Source organism: Scyliorhinus canicula, chromosome 13 (genome assembly GCF_902713615.1).
Source record: "Scyliorhinus canicula chromosome 13, sScyCan1.1, whole genome shotgun sequence".
NCBI lineage: Eukaryota > Metazoa > Chordata > Chondrichthyes > Carcharhiniformes > Scyliorhinidae > Scyliorhinus > Scyliorhinus canicula.
In genome coordinates, this window is record NC_052158.1 from 15,410,887 (window position 1) to 15,421,861 (window position 10,975).

Consider the following 10,975-nt stretch of genomic DNA (forward strand, 5'->3'; position numbering starts at 1 on the left):
CATCAACCACGACTCTCTGTCTTCTTTCAGCTAGCCAATTTCTGATCCAAACTGCTAAATCACCCTGAATCCCATGCCTCTGTATTTTCTGCAATAGCCTACTGTGGGGAACCTTATCAAATGCTTTACTGAAATCCATATACACCACATCAACTGCTTTACCCTCATCCACCTGTTTGGTCACCTTCTCAAAGAACTCAATGAGGTTTGTGAGGTACGACCTACCCTTCACAAAACCATGTTGGCTATCTCTAATCAAATTATTCCTTTCCAGATGATTATACATCCTATCTCTTATAAACCTTTCCAAGACTTTTCTCACAATAGAAGTAAGGCTCACTGGTCTATAGTTCCCGGGTTTATCTCTACTTCCCTTCTTGTACAAGGGGACAACATTTGCTATCCTCCAGTCCTCTGGCACCATTCCTGTAGACAAAGATGACTTAAAGATCAAAGCCAAAGGCTCAGCAATCTCCTCCCTAGCTTCCCAGAGAATCCTAGGATAAATCACATCCGGCCCAGGGGACTTATCTATTTTCACACTTTCCAGAATCGCTAACACCTCCTCCTTATGAACCTCAAGCCCTTCTAGTCTAGTAGCCTGTGTCTCAGTATTCTCCTCAACAACTTTGTCTTTTTCCTGTGTGAATACTGACGAAAAATACTCATTTAGCACCTCTCCTATCTCCTCGGACTCTACGCACAACTTCCCACTACTGTCCTTGACTGGCCCTACTCTTACCTTAGTCATTCTTTTATTCCTGACATACCTATATAAAGCTTGAGGGTTATCCTTGATCCTACCTGCCAAAGACTTCTCATGTCCTCGCTTGGCTCTTCTTAGCTCTCTCCTTAGAGCCTTCCTAGCTAACTTGTAACTCTCGAGCGACCCAACTGAACCATCACGTCTCATCTTCACATAAGCCTCCTTCTTCCTCTTGACAAGTGATTCAACTGCTTTAGTAACCCATGGTTCCCTCACTCGACCACTTCCTCCCTGCCTAACAGGTACATACTTATCAAGGACACGCAGTAGCTGTTCCTTGAACATGCTCCACATTTCCATTGTGTCCATCCCCTGCAGTTTTCCTCTCCAGGCGATGCATCCTAAGTCTTGCCTCATCGCATCATAATTGCCTTTCCCCCAGCAATAACTCTTGCCCTGCGGTTTATACCTATCCCTTTCCATCGCTAAAATAAACGTAATCGAATTGTGGTCACTATCACCAAAATGCTCACCTACCTCCAAATCTAACACCTGTCCTGGTTCATTACCCAGTACCAAATCCAATACGGCTTCGCCTCTTGTTGGCCTATCTACATACTGCATCAGAAAACCCTCCTGCACACATTGGACAAAACTGATCCATCTAAAGTACTTGAACTATAGTGTTTCCAGTCAATATTTGGAAAGTTAAAGTCCCCCATAACAACTACCCTGTTATTTTCGCTCCTATCCAGAATTATCTTTGCAATCCTTTCCTCTACATCTCTGGAACTTTTCAGAGGCCTATAGAAAAGCCCTAACAGGGTGACCTCTCCTTTCCTGTTTCTTAACTCAGCCCATACTACCTCAGTATTCGAGTCCTCATCAAATGTCCTCTTGGCCACCGTAATACTGTCCTTGACTAACAATGCCACCCCTCCCCCTCTCTTACCAATTTCCCTGAAGTTACTGAAATATCTTAACCCCGGCACATGCAACAACCATTCCTCACCCTACTCTATCCATGTCTCCGAAATGGCCACAACATCGAAGTCCCAGGTACTAACCCATGCCGCAAGCTCACCCGCCTTATTCCGGATGCTTCTGGCATTGAAGTAGATGCACTTTAGACTACCTTCCTTCCTGCCGCTACAGTCCTGCAACTTTGAAACCTTACTCATGACCTCACTACTGTCAGCTTCTTGTGTACTGGAGCTACAATTCAGGTTCCCAAGCCCCTGCTGAACTAGTTTAAACCCTCCCGAAGAGCATTAGCAAACCTCCCGCCGAGGATATTAGTACCCCTCTGGTCCAGGTGTAGACCATCCCGTTTGTAGAGGTCCCACCTATCCCAGAATAAGCCCCAATTGTCCAGGAATCTGAAACCCTCCCCCCTGCACCATCCCTGCAGCCACGTGTTCAACTGCTCTCCCTATTCCTCGACTCGCAAGCACGTGGCACGGGTAACAACCCAGAGATAATAACTCTGTTTGTTCTAGCTCTAAGTTTCCACCCTAGCTCCATGAATTCCTGCCTTACATCCCTATCCCTTTTCCTACCTATGTCGTTGGTACCTATGTGGACCACGACTTGGGGCTGCTCCCCCTCCCCCTTAAGGATCCCGAGAACACGATCTGAGACATCGCGGACCCTGGCACCTGGGAGGCAACACACCAACCGCGAGTCTCTCTCGTTCCCACAGAATCTCCGATCTATCCCCCTAACTATGGAGTATCCAATGACTAATGTTCTACTCCTTTCCCCCCTTCCCTTCTGAGCAACAGGGACAGACTCTGTTCCAGAGACCTGTACCCCATGGCTGACCCCTGGTAGGTCCCCCCCCCCCCAACAGTATCCAAAGCGGTATACCTGTTACTAAGGGGAACGACCACAGGGGATCCCTGTACTGACTGCTTACCCCCAGCCCCTCTCACCGTCACCCATCTATCTTTATTCTTTGGCATAACTACCTCCCTGAAGCTCCTATCTATGACCCCCTCTGCCTCCCGAATGATCTGAAGTTCATCCAGCTCCAGCTCCAGTTCCCTAACGCGGTTTTTGAGGAGCTGGAGTTGGATGCACTTCCCACAGATGAAATCAGCAGGGACACTGACGGCGTCCCTCACCTCAAACATTCTGCAGGAGGAGCATTGTACTGCCTTCCCTGACATCACATCTAGATTTTAAAAAAAACAAGAAAAAGAAAGGAAGAGCTTACCTGATATTCCCTCAAACGCTGCTCCCGCTGAAAGGTGAGCAAATTTAAAGGCACACACTCACCTTCACGACTGCCCCCTGCTCCCGCTTCCCAACGACCGTGGTTTTTTTTGGTTAGAGGAGGAGGTAGGGAGGGAAACACTGACAAAGTGTTTCGGGTTTAATTGTCACTAGACAACAGCCCCTCCACAAACCACCTTCAAATTAGGCTGACCGCACTGCACGTATGCAAATTTCCCCGGAACAGCCAATCAGCTGCCCTCTGCTGGATCTCTCCCTACACTGGGGAGTTCTAGTGAGCGGAGATCCCCACTTTACAAAATGAGGCGATGTGTGGCCTTGGTCGTGGGTTCAGGCCCCTTATACAACGTGCGTTGCGTTGAATGGCCATGTGTTTCTCAGCACTCCAGGTGCCTCTAAACACACTCGCTATGGGACTTTGATCCCATTTGCTGAATGGCACCCATAGTCTTTCAAAAGGGTAACTCTGCCCATAATTTCTGTTATCTATTAAAGTAAAACTGGTGTGTTGAGGCCACATAGTATGAATGGCGTACGTGTGGTGCACCTCGAGGTTAGGCAGAGATTAGTTTCATTTAAGTTTGACAGTCTTAATTTTTAAAAGCTTCTGTGTCAATGAATTCTAAAATGCAGCACAGAGGCAGAGAATTCAAAAAGAGCGACTAAAAGCTGGTGTTTGGAAGGGGGTATTTAAAGTGGGGAGAGAGGCTGTGATATACCAGTTGCTGAGTGAAGTGGGAGGGAGATAGGCCGTGGACATGTCCCTTGGAATCAATACCCTTGAGTTTAAAGTGAAACAATCGGAAGAAGGCAAACAAAAGCAGTGCTTTTACTTTCCCAACATATATAGTGTTGAATTCTTCTGCCGTACGATCGCCACGAGCGGTACGCTGACCATGTAAATGTCCATTGACCACGGATAGGAATTTCCGATTGCCTTGAGGGAACAGCCGGAGAATCCCACCCACAGGAACAGGAAGATATAATTCAGTCCCTTGAGATATTCAATTAAGGCCCAGCGCCGTGACGGGTATTCCGGCATCCAAGATGGCTACCGGGGAACCCACCATGGGGGCTGCACCTTCAGTGGGACCAGAATATCCTGGTGGCACGAAGAGCCAGAGAATCCCGCCTTACATCATACAGATTAGGAGCAGCAGGAGGCCACCCTGGTCCCTGGAGCTTGCTCAGCCATTCATTAAGATCCTGGCCAGTCAGATTGTAACCTCGGTCCTGCCTACTCTCCATAACCTTTCACCCCATTGCTTATCAAGAATCTATCCACCTCTCCCTTATAAATATTCCCAGACTCTGCTTCCACTGCCTTTTGAGGGAGAGAGTTCCAGAGACTCACAGCCGTCTGAGTGAAAGAAATTCTCCTCATCTCCGTCTTAAACGGTCAGCTCTTATTTTGAAACAGTTAACTCCTAGTTTAGATCCTCTTATAAGAGGAGACACCTTTCCACATCCATAAGAGCATAAGATACAGGAACAGAATTAGGCCATTTGACCCATTCAATTATGGCTGATATTTTTCTCATCCCCATTCTCCTGCCTTCTCCCCATAACTCCTGATTCTTTATTAATCAAGAACCGATCTATCTTTGTCTTCAGGACACTCAGTGATTTGGCCTCCACAGCCTCCTGCGGCAAAGAGTTCCACAGATTCACCACCCTCTGGCTGAAGAAATTTGTCCCTTCAGTCTGAGGCTGTGCCCTCTGGTTCTAGTTTTTCCGACAAGTGGAAACATCCTCTCCATATCCATTCTATCCAGGCCTCGCAGTATCCTGCATGTTTCAATAGGAACGTCCCTCACCCATCTAAACTCGAGTACAGACTCAGAGTCCTTAACTGCTCCTCGTATGACTAGCTCTTCATTCCATTCTTGTGAACCTCCTCTGGACTTTTTCCAAGGCCAGCACATCCTACCTTAAATACAGGGCCCAAAGCTGCTCACAATACTCAAAATAGGGTCTGACCACAGCCTTGTACAGCCTCAGAAGTACATCTCTGATCTTGTATTCTAGCCCTCTCGGCATGAATGCAAACATTGCATTTGCCTTCTTAACTGCCGATTGAACCTGAACGTTAACCTTAGGAGAATCTTCAACTCGGACTCCTCAGTCCCTTTGTGGTTCTGATTTCCTAAGCCTTTTTCCCATAAGAAAATAGTCTGTACCTCCATTGCATAGCCTCACACCTTTCCACACTGTATTCGATCTGCCACTTCTTTGCCCGCTCTCCTGCCTGTCCGGGTTCTTCTGCAGCCCCCCCTGCTTTCTCAATACTACCTATCTGTCTGCATATATTTGTATCATCTGCAAACTTAGCAACAGTGCCATCAGTTCCTTCTTCCAGATTGTTGTGACTAATGGTTGTGACTAGCGGTGTGCCACAGGGATCTGTGCTGGGGTCTCTGTTGTTTGGAGGAAAATGTAGCTGGTCTGATTAGTAAGATCGCGGATGACACCAAGGTTGGAGGAGTGGCAGATCGTGTTGAGGTTTGTCAGAGGATACGGCAGGACATAGATAGGTTGGAGACTTTGGGCAGAGAAATGGCAAAAGGGGTTTAATCCGGACAAATCTGAGGTAATGCATTTTGTTAGGTCTAACATAGAGGGGAAATATACCGTAAATGGCAAAACTCTTAGGAATATAGAAAGTCAGAGAGATCTGGGCGTGCAGGTCCACAGATCTTTGAAGGTGGCAAGGTAGTCAAGAGAACATACGGAATGCTTGCGTTCATTGGATGGGTCATCGAGTATTAAAACTGGGAAGTCATGCTACAGTTGCATCGATACTTTGTAAGGTCGCACTTGAAATATTGGGCGCAATTCTGGTCGCCACACTACCAGCAGGATGTGAGGGCTTTGGAGAGGGTACAGAGGTGATTTACCAGGATGTTGCCTGGCCTGCTATGTGGAGAGGCTGAATGGACTCGGACTGTTTTCATTAGAAAGACGGATGTTGAGGGGTGACCTGATAGAGGTCTACAAGATTATGCGGGGCATGGATAGGGTGGATGTGCAGGTACTCTTTCCCAGGGCGGAGGGGTCTGTCACCAGGGGGCATAGGTTTAAGGTCCATGGGGCAAAATGTAGAGGAGATGTGCGAGGCAGGTTTTTTTAAGCAGAAGGTGGTGAGTGTCTGCAATGCGTTGCCAGGGAAGGGTGTGGAAGCTGGTACATTAACGGTGTTCAAAAGGCATCTTGACAAACACATGGATAGGATGGGTAAACAGGGATATAGCACAAGGAAGTGCTGGGGGATTTTGGCAAAGGTTGGTATCATGACCAGTACAAGCTTGGAGGGCTGAATGGCCTGTTCCTGTGCTGTATTGTTCTTTGCTTATGTATAATTGTGAAAAATTGTGGTCCCAACACCGTTCCCTGAGGCACACCACTAGTCACCGGCTGCCATTGTGAAAAAGACACCTTTATCCCCACTCTCTGCCTTTTGCCAGTCGGCCAATCTTCTATCCATGCCAGAATCTTACCCTGAACACCATGGGCTCTTACTTATTTAACAGCCTCCTATGTGGCACTTTGTCAAAGGCCTTCTGGAAAGCTAAATAGATCATGTCCACTGATTATCCCTTGTCTGACTTCTGAACAGATTTGTCAGACATGACCTTCCCTTGACAAAGCTGTGATGACTCAGTGCTATTTTATCATGCATTCCAAATAGTCCGCGATCTCATCTTTAACAATGGACGGTAAAATCTTCCCAATAGATCATAGAATTTGCAGTGCAGAAGGAGGCCATTCGGCCCATCGAGTTTGCACTGGCTCTTGGAAAAAGCACCCTACTCAAGGTCAACACTTCCACCCTATCCCCATAACCCAGTAACCCCACCCAATACTAAGGGCAATTTTGGACACTAAGGGCAATTTATCATGGCCAATCTACCTAACCTGCACATCTTTGGACTGTGGGAGGAAACCGGAGCACCCGGAGGAAACCCACGCACACACGAGGAGGATGTGCAGACTCCGTACGGACAGTGACCCAAGCCGGAATCGGACCTGGGACCCTGGAGCTGTGAAGCAATTATGCTATCCACAATGCTACCGTGCTGCCCAATGACCAAAGTCAGGCCAACTCACCTATAATTTCCTGTCTTCTGCTTCCCTCCCTTCAACAGGGGTGTTACGTTAGCCAGTTTCCAGTCCCCTAGGATTCTCTCTGCCTCCAGTGATTCCTGAAAGGTCACCACCATTGCCTCCACAATCTCCTCAGCTATCTCTTTTAGGTCCCTGGGGTGTAGTCCATCTGGTCCAGGTGATTTATCCACCTTCAGACCTTTCAGTTTCCCCAGAACCTTCTCCTTAGTGATGGCCACTACACTCACCTCCATCCCCTGATTCTCCTGAATTTCTGGTATCCTAGTGGTGCCTTCGACGGAGTCTGGTGCGGAGTCTGCACATTCTCCCCGTGTGTGCGTTGGTTTCCTCCGAATGCTGGATTTCCTCCCACTGTCCAAACATGTGCTTGTTAGGTGGATTGGCCATGATAATTTGCTCTTAGTGTCCAAAAAGGTTGGCGAGTTTACGGGGATAGGGTGGGGATGTGGGCTTGGGTAGGGTTCTCTTTCCAAGGGCCGGTACAGACTATATGGGCCGAATGGCCTCCTTCTTCACTGTAACTTCTATGATTCTATGATTCCATTGGGTCTGTCCTTACTCTCCTCTGCTCTGATGGGGACAAGCTCAGATTTTCTCACCTCTCCAAGTGAAATTCCTCATCCTTAATGTAATCTCCTGTCGACCCCATCTGTACCCGCGACAATGTCTTGCCATCTTTCCTGAGGTGCGGTGCCCAGAATTAGGCAGAATCCTTCAGCTAAGGCCGAAGCAGTGATTTCTTTGAGCCCCAGTCCAATGTCAATTCCAGTTCTGAAATGTTCAATTAAACCCCCAGCCTCAACAGAGAGTGAGAGAGAGAGAGAGAGAGAGAGAGAGAGAGAGACAGAGCGAGAGAGAGACAGAGGGAGAGAGAGACCTACATATGAAGAAGTGCTTGCAGATATAAGCCTGAACAACCATGCTCTAATTTTAAGTTAAATCCCAAATTTTTTCTAAACTCTCCCCAAGAAGGAAACGGTGTCCCTCTACTTACCCTGTCAACCATCTGAATTAGCTCATTTCTTAATCTCTGATAGTCAAGGAAATCTTGTGATTGAAGCCTGTCCTCATTATTTAGATTTTATGATTGAATACAACATTGAAATAGGCCATTTGGTTCAACCAGTCTGTGTTGGCTTTGATCATTGTGTTTGCCAATGGCTGTACCAATGAGTTGACTCCTACCGTAAATAACAAGTCTTTTAAATACTTCCATCATGTTCTGCTCTGTCTCCAGGAGCATGTAACAATCTGTAGGATCCAACATAATGACCTCTGAATCAATGAAAAGGTTGGCTGGCATAAGGAGAGAAATGGAAAAGATGTGTCAGGACCAAGCAAGTTTATCTGCGGTGTTGTTGATAGCAACAGAGGCTCTTCTACTGATTGTTTGTCTCACCCACTGTCCTACTCAGTCCAATAGGGGAAAGGAAAGTGTCCAAGGAACTTCCCCACATAGTTCCAGAGGGTGAAAGGACAGTGTCTGACCCACTGTCCCACCCAGTCCCAGAGGGGGAAAGGACAATGTCTGACCCACTGTCCCACCCAGTCCCAGAAGGGGAAAGGACAGTGTCTGACCCACTGTCCCACCCAGTCCCAGAGGGGGAAAGGACAGTGTCTGACCCATTGTCCCTCCCAGTCCCAGAGGGGGAAAGGACAGTGTCTGACCCAATGTCCCACCCAGTCCCAGTGGGGGAAAGGTCAATATGTGACCCAGTGTCCCACCCAGTCCCAGTTGGGGAAAGGACAGTGTCTGACCCACTGTCCCACCCAGTTCCAGTGGGGGAGGGGGCAGTGACAGACCCACTGTCCCACCCAGTCCCAGAGGGGGAAAGGACAATGTCTGACCCACTGTCCCACCCAGTCCCAGAGGGTCTGTTAAATTGAAAACACAGATCTGTGCCAGACAGGGGCGACAAGGTGGCACAGTGGTTGGCACTGCTGCCTCAAGTAGTGAGCTCACCTTTCATTGAGTAAGTCTGCTGGTTGATGTGATAGGTGTACTCTATAGGCCTACATTGCATCGTTCTGTGAATTAATAACAAAAAGTCATATTCTTGTTCACTCTCCCAGCTCCTTGATTGAACTCACTGTTCACAGCCCCAATGCTTTTCTGAGCACCTTTTCTCCAGTAATTGTGAATGGATTTAAGTTCCTCCCTCCTCCTGATTTTCTACTGTTCCTGAGATGCTTACCATGAAGACAGATACAAAATGTTTGTTCAAAGTCTCTGCCATTTCCTTGCTTCCCATTAATTTCTGGTTGGTTTAGCTCACTGAGCTAAATCGCTGGCTTTTAAAGCAGGCCAGCAGCACGGTTCGATTCCCGTACCAGCCTCCCCGGACAGGCGCCGGAATGTGGCGACTCGGGGCTTTTCACAGTAACTTCATTGAAGCCTACTCGTGACAATAAGCGATTTTCATTTCATTTTTCATTTCCCAGTCTTACTCCCTTTTCCTTTTTATTTGCTTGTAGAAACCTTTACTGTCTGATTTCATTGGGGCAATTCTAACTCCCCATTGTGCCTGGCTCACCTCCCACTATTGCATGGAGAATAGCAAGAGAGGCCTGAAACATGGTTTGTGTCAGGCACCGAATGGAGCACGATGTGCCCGGCCTGTGCCAGCCGGCAGCCGGTGTGATCGGCATCACCGACACTGGAAATGAGCCAGAGTCACATGTTTAAATGAGTCTTTAAACTCATCCAAATATGTTCATCCCTTTGGAGGCCAGATTCTCTCGGCATCTGAGGTTCACAGGCCCCACTGGCAGCCCGTGAGGTTGGACCGAATCGGTGCTGGTTTCCAAAAATGCAAACCAGACACGACGCCCTCTCCGGGGCTCGGAGGCCAGGTGGTCGGACACAGGTCAGGTTAGTCAGTGTTCTGGCGCTTGCTCCTGGCACCCTGGCAGTGTTAACCTAGCACTCTAGAAGTTGGCACTGCCAGAGCGCCAAAGGGCACTGCTAAGGGATGGGCCCTGAGAGGGACCATATCCATGAAAGGAAGGGGAATTGAAGCAGGGGGTCTGAAAAGGGAGGGCATGAAGAGGAGGGATGAAGGGGAGGCCTGATGGGGCATGAAAGAGGGGGAACTGAAGTGGGTGCATGGATGGGGGGGCAACCTGAAATAGGCGGGGGAACTGAAAAGCAGGGCGACCCGTAAGATGTTGGGGCCCTCAGCGACATCATAGCAAATTCTGCTCACTTGCGGGGGCAGGGTGCAGGGGGCAATGCTCCGATTCTAGTAAGGATGTTTGGGGTTGGGACCGGTTCACCCTCATGTCTGCCTGACTTGGGAGGGGGGATGTGGTGTAGACGGTTAGTGATGGGGGATGTTGCCCCTCCTTGTCAAGGGATGAAATTGTTGACCACATCTTCAGTGGGGGTTTAGAGTCTGTGATAGCCAGTGATGTGGGATGATCTGGCACCTTCAACTTAACTTTGAGATCTAGCCACCCTTTGAAAAAGTTGCCCCAATCTCTGAGGAGTTGGTCTTGACTGTCCCTTTTCAGTGAAAACCCAGTAAAAATTCCCCTAAAAATACACGGCTGGGGAACCGGGAGAATCCAGCTCCTAGTATTTTTTTGAGAGAATGGTCCTCCCTGGTTTTCTCTAATACTCCTATTTCTCCCTCTTTTTTGATTTTTTTCTCCATCACCCTTTGCTAGTTTCTAAAAGGGAGGCGGTGGCATAATGGTGTTGTTACTGGACCCAGGATAATGATCTGGGGACCCGGGTTCAAATCCCACCATGGCAGGTGACGGAATTTAAACTCAATAAAATATCTGGAATTAAATCGAATGATGACCATGAAACTATCATCGATTGTTGTAAAAACCCATCTGGTTCACTAATGTCCTTAAACGAAGGAAATCTGCCATCCTTACCTGGTCTGGCCTACATGT